The sequence below is a fragment of the Poecilia reticulata genome, linkage group LG18, assembly GCF_000633615.1.
Source record: "Poecilia reticulata strain Guanapo linkage group LG18, Guppy_female_1.0+MT, whole genome shotgun sequence".
Taxonomy (NCBI): Eukaryota; Metazoa; Chordata; class Actinopteri; order Cyprinodontiformes; family Poeciliidae; genus Poecilia; species Poecilia reticulata.
Window position 1 is genome coordinate 5,409,504 of NC_024348.1, and position 7,051 is coordinate 5,416,554.

Here is a 7,051-nt window from a genome sequence, read left to right on the forward strand (position 1 = left end):
CCTTCTATGAACTGAAAAGTCTTAGTTAAGATGATCGGGGCATTGGTCAGTATGCCTCCTTGCGACCTGGAGACTTTCCAGGTGTGTCCCACCGGGAGGAGGAAACCATAGTGAAATTAAATCTCACTTAATATGTTGCAAACCCCTACATCAAAGAGTCCAGTCCAAACTAAGAGAGAAAACATGGTATTTTAACTTAGTTGTCCATTGTTGCTGTATATGTCTATTCAGATATAAGAAACAAATGATAAAGCCATGCATTTCTTTATTACTACATTGTAAATTCATTATGGTTTAATTCTAGTTAATCCTGGTAAGATCAATATATTGAGATTGACTTGCAGAAACTCCGGACGGAAAAACAACTCTGCATTTCTCACGAAAAGCTGACCTGCATAATTTAGGGGAGTGACTTAAGAGAAGAACTGATTAAATATAATGAATATTCAAAGCCTATAAATGCCATTTTTTAAACTAACATTTAGTAAGTATCAGACAGCCACTCAGCATATAGAGATAACTGTTCTTAAATGACTGAAATCTGGACAACATATTCTAATCATCCCCAATTCTTCCTAAAATACACCTCTCAATAAAAGAAAGAAAGAAAAACACTCACCAGGAGGGCCATAACAGACAAAAGGTAATTTTGTTTCACAGGGCAAAAACTTCCAATTTCCTGATCTTGCAGAAGATGTGACACCACATATGACTGTCATCGAGCCAAGCGGATTCATAACAGAATCCCAGCTGGTAAAGACGACACCAGTCCCATCAGACCAGTGAAAATTGGGATCTCTAAATAGACCAATCCATGGATGGTAAGTACTTGGCACCTGGCTCTGAACATTCTGGTTGTCTGTGTCACTTTTTACGGTGGCGAGGTCAATGAAGTTGTTTCTGCAGTACGTCTGAGCACTGGACCAGTTCATTAGTAGATTCACAAACACGAATTGAGGTTCCGCCTGCGAGCCTGTACTTGAAGGGAATAGAGGACAAAGGTGAGCAGAAGTTCTACATTTCACAAAGAAGTTTTAAGAAGGATGTGTCATATTTAATATCGTTAACCTTTGTAGCACACAAATGGGCGATTCTGTGAGCAACTAACATCATACCACTCTGCATAGTATGGGAACATTACGCAGAATTCAACGGCGTAATGGAAACTAGGTTCATTGGATGAAGTTCTCCAGTGTCTGTAGTCGGCTCCGCTCCCCGTGAAGCCATCGGACCATCTCCAGTCGATTTCATTGAACAGACCAATCCAGACGTCAGAGCGGTGACCAGCAGATGAAAGAGTGCTCATGAATCGGTTCTTTTCTTCTGAGCTTAGAACGGTTGCCAGGTCTGTGTGGGTCTGTCTGCAGTAAGTCTGAGCTTCGGTCCAATTCAGAGATTGATTAACAAAGTGGTAGACAGGCTGAAGATGGAGGCAGGTGGAGAGCATGACCAGGTCTGGAACATAAGATAGATAAAAAAAAATTTCAACCGTCAGTGTTGCTTTTATGAAATAGCATTTTATACCAGATTGAAAACATAATGTCACTGACACTGACCTGAGAGAACCAAGACTCCCAACAAGATCCTCTCCATTGTGACGCAGATCTGAGGACTGCAGTAGAAGGTGCTGAGACTCTCTGAAAAGTGTTCTGGCTTTTTGCTTGATACAAGGGTATTTGTCTCATCTGTAGAACATGGTAACCTTGTTGCCATGACTGACAATAGGTAAATGATGTATACAACAGCACTGAGTAGATTTGCAAGGTTTGTAGGCTACACAAGCAAATTGTTCTCCTTAAAAACAAACACTGTCATGAATGACAAATCAAGCTTTTAATGTGACACTGAGTGCCGTCTTTTATAGTTTCTTATATACATCTAATTACATTATGTAACTGCTTGCATGTGGATTTATAAGTCAAATTTGATCAGATACACTATCCCCACTCAAAAGTTTGGGGTCACCCAAAAAAATGTCCTTTGGTTGTTTAGCTGTCAATTTGTTGAGATAATCTGAGGAACTGTCACCTCAAACTGCTCCCACTACAGTTTACTAGGGTTGAGATCTGGTTGAGATCTGGTGATTGTGCCGACCTGTCCATTATAGACAGAATACCATCTCCCTGCTTCTTCCCTAAATAGTTATTGCATGGTTTGAAGCCAAGCTTTGGGTCATTGCTTTGTCAGACAAAACTGGCTCCAATAAAGCGTTGTCCATGGGGTGATTGTCAATATGCCCGATCTTCTACTTCAACAGCACAAAAGCATCCCCAGCCTATAAGGCCAGCATCCTGGAGTCACGTATTAACTTTGAGGCTGATGTTTTGTGGGTTTAATGAATATACCAGTTGATGACCTGTGTGATGTCTGTTTCTAAAACTACAGACTCTGAGGTGGTTATTGTCTTGGCCTGTTGTTTAACGGGGGCCTCCAATTTCTCCTCCTGTTCTGATTAGAGCCGGTTTGTGCTGTTCTATGAAGGGAGTGGCACACATCGTTGTATGAGATCTTTAGTGTCTCGACAGTTTTCCTCATGGAATAGCCTTCCTTTCTCAGATCAAGTTTAGACTGAGAAGTTTCAGTAGAAAGTTTTTATTTTTCTGGTCATTTTTAATTGAATTGAACACAGAAATGCTGGTGCTCCTGATATGCAGCTAGCCAAACAAAGACCGCTTTTATTGCTTCTGTTATTTAGTGCAGCAGTTTTCAGCTGTGCCAACATGACTGCACAAATGATCAATTAGCATTTTAACATGATAAACCTGGATTGGCTAACAAAATTTGCAACTGGAATGATGCTGAAAATGGGCCTCTGTACACCTCTAGATTTTCCAATAAAAATTAGCCATTTCCTGTTTTAACTTCAAATTGTTGAAGCATGAAATGAAGTATCAGACTAAAACCTGCTTTAGTATCTTTGTTATATACTTCTGCATGTTGGGTATTTCTTTCTATCGTATTAATTCATCAGTACATAGCTCAACTGGGATTATCAAATCTAAAAATATTGAGTGCTAGCTTCCAGAGATTTTTTTTTTATTTTCCTGTTTTAAATTAAGTGTAATTGTTTGTGTTCATCCTAAAATCTTAATCCTGAAAAATATCCGGGAATATCCTGCTATGTTTACCTATTTAAGATGATTAATTGTGACAAAGTTTATCCGTCAGACTGACTTTTATCAGTCCTAACAGTGATTGTGCTTGTTTTATTTTCCTCTCATTCTTAAAGACTTCTCAATGGAGACTCTTATCTCCAATTTACTGTATTCCAAAGCTGGGAGACACAGCTTGTACAAGCCTTTTTAAAACTGGCATCATTTGTTGAAATCAACAATCTGTGCTAAATATAACAGACGAGTAACTGATTGGAGTTACTCATTTACAAGACATTATCCCCTCTATTAGCACTGCTATATGGAATGGAACAAGAAAAGATTATTTTTACAATGAAAGGAGCTGTAGTCTAAAAAAACAACAACAAAACTTTAGCTCAGTGGTTGTTTTATGCAAAGCCTGTAGCACACAGTAGGCAAATTTATTCAAGGGAGTTGTCAACATGGTAGGCCTGTGTGTGTTTCCTAAGCAAATGGCTCTTAAAAAAGACACCACACAGAAGATAGATTGTGAATAAAACACTCATTTATGAAGAAGGCAGATTATATTTTTCCTGTGTTTGACATTTTACCAAAACTTTTTTTTTTTTTTTTCGTTTTGCTATTGGTCCATCTAATCTTCACTCTTATAATTTTACTCATTGACAGTTTCTGTTTCTCTTCATGTTTTCATTGTTTGTTTTGCTTTTTATGTTTCAGCTCAACCTCATGTAAACTCCTTTTAGACAACTAATACCAGACTTTTTTTTTTTTATAAGTAGTGGTATGTAACTTTTACAAATGATTGCAGCTTTAAAGCTACTTTGTAGCTCTGTCCCTGAAGCTAACTCAGTCCTTGGGAATCTATATCGGCGACTCACAGGTTAACATTAAATATTACTTATTTGTCACCTTAACGATCTATGACAATTTTCACTGTTATCTCCATAGACATAATATAAGTGTAGACCCCGCATTGGCTGCTCCGGTGCAGGAAATACAGTGGCCATCTTGGAGCGGTATACCCTCCTACTTTGCTCAATCAAAACAGCAGAAGATGCCTCAACACTGAGGGATATTGTTGTTCTGATCGATGGATTATTAATGTGAGGACTGAACAGACAACATTTCACAAGTAAGATGGACATATTATTGTGTATATATTGTGATTAGAATATTATTTTACTGTATTTATGTCCACTGGCGAGATACCAGCTAATATTAGCTACAGGGCTTGGTGTAATACGGGTTCAGCCCCGCTATGAAGGCTAACTGAGATTCCGTAAATCTAAAAAATGTAATTATTCTCTAACATTGACTTAGATTATCTGACACAAGAGCCTATATTAGAAATGAAACAATATAACACATATTATAAAACTTATGTGTTATCACATTCACCAGCAAAGTTTACACAGGTGGTAAAGACTATTATTTATATGTAATTCTTTCACTAGTAAGACCCATCCTAAATCTTCCATTTTTGTTTTGAAAGTTTCCTAAAGACATATGAGGAAGAAGAGGGAGATATCTACACTACTCCAAAAAATAAAGGGAACACTTAAACAACACAATATAACTCCAAGTAAATCAAACTTCTGTGAAATCAAACTGTCCACTTAGGAAGCAACACTGATTGACAACGGGGACCCTCGTCGGGTCAATCAGTGTTGCTTCCTAAGTGGACAGTTTGATTTCACAGAAGTTTGATTTACTTGGAGTTATATTGTGTTGTTTAAGGGTTCCCTTTATTTTTTTGAGCAGTATATAAAGAGAGACAGATTCACTGCAGCACGGATGAATCTTGCATCAGATTTTGGACTCAATCTCAGCTGCTGAATCTCTCTGAAGCTAGAACTCGTCAGCTGAAAAACACACAGATATATATATATGTATATATATACATACATATAAACATGTATCCAATATATATTATTCAGTATTAATCATTATTTATTTGTTATTATTAATCATAATTTTTTTGTGTTTGTATAGTTATATAAATATGTATTGATATTACTAAATAATTTATTAAATAAATTATGAACGGCTGTGTGCTTTTTAATATGCTCATCATTCATCAATATCAGAATATTCCATTCCTATTCTAGTGTTATAGCCACTAAGCATATTTAAATATGCTGAACTATGTATTAAAAACATACTTAAAAAATACAATTGTTTATGAATGTAGCTTTGATAGATGTTTGAATATAGTTTCCAGTAACAAAAAAGCCTGTTATGATTGATTAAATGCGCTGATACGTCATTGTGCCTGCTAAACACATAAGGATGAGTGGAGCAGTGTACCGCTCCAAGATGGCCGCCCTAAATCTCGTCAGCGACAATAGACGAGAGCGGTCCATGAGGCGTCTATCTTTATATTATGTCTATGGTTATCTCTGCAGCAGGACCAACAGACGTCTCATGGATATGACGTCACACATGCGACTTTAATCTTCGAATGAAGAGACATACTTAAACTACAGTGCCACCTGCAGGACACTTTGAAACTTGCTTGAGACAAATGGGAAATATAGGTGACTTCAGTTTGGAAATTTCGACTTAACTTCACCTAGCTACACACACACACGCGCGCGCGCGCACGCACGCACACACACACACACACCCACACACACACACATATATATATATATATATATTTTTTTTTCATATATATATACAGAAATGTATCCTAAGTAAAGCAAAAAAAGGATTGAGTCATTCATACCCCTCTTAAAAACCAGTTGATCTTTGAGAAGAAAATGTTTATTGGAGTACATGGATATAGACCTATGAAGCTCAGATGCCATCAAGGGACAATTATTCTTGATATCTTAATAATGCAGACAATAAACCAACATTGACCAAATTGCCATTTTTTCACAACAACCCTAAACCCAGCAGTTTAACCAGTTTCTATTATCAGTAGCAAGTCTTCTATCATGTTTTTCTCTATTTCATACTTTCAAGCAAAAGAAAGAAATTAATTTCTGAGCCCAAATTATTCATACCCCATGGCAGTTTTAGATTACATTTTACTTTTACCAGCATGTTTCTACTGACAGGAAGAAGTATTAATAATTCACAGTGGCCCATTGGTAGAACGTCAGAGAATCTGTGGAGGTGAGCTAAACATTAAGGTGATGCCAATGAGGCCGTCAGAACCTCAGACCTGGAACTCAACATAAAAGATAATCTTTCAAAATACCAAAATCTGGTCAGAAATTTGAAAAAAGTGTTTGATTGCTGTAGTGCCAGAATATCCCCCACTCATAACTGGGAAGAAAATACATAATTGTTCAACTTGCCATTTTTATTAAAATCTAAATAAAAATACATTATATTTTTCAAATGATAGTTCTTTTGCATTATTTTATCATTTGAGAGATACCCGTCTCTTTTGTTATCAGAAATAAACTTCCTTGTAAAGTAAAAAACAGGGATATTCCAGGGGTATGAATAATTTTGAACTTAATTGTAACATGTTTGGTTAAATACAAGTTGGGACTAACAGTTCATGGTTCATCCTTCTTTCTTTTCCTCTGCTTGTTTTCCATCAGCCTGCTCTGTCCACTGCAGGGAGACTCCACTCACTCCTTTCTCCTCCAGACTGCCCTGGAGCTTGGGGGACAAAAACTTTGTCATTTTGAAATATTTCAACAAATATTTTAAGGACACTCCTTTCCACTTGGGCTGTAAACTCTGTTCCATTAAGATATAAATACCTAGCATTTCAACTCTACCTTTCTTTGGATGTTTGCCTTCAGAGTGAGATTGGTCAGACCCACAGAATCCTCCGATTCAATTATCATCTTTGTCGCCTGCTTTACTTCTAGTGGTAGATGGGATGGGGAAAAACAGCTTTATTTAAAGGTTCAAACGTGATTTATATATAATATACACACACACACACACACACACACGCACACACACACACACGCACGCACACGCATACA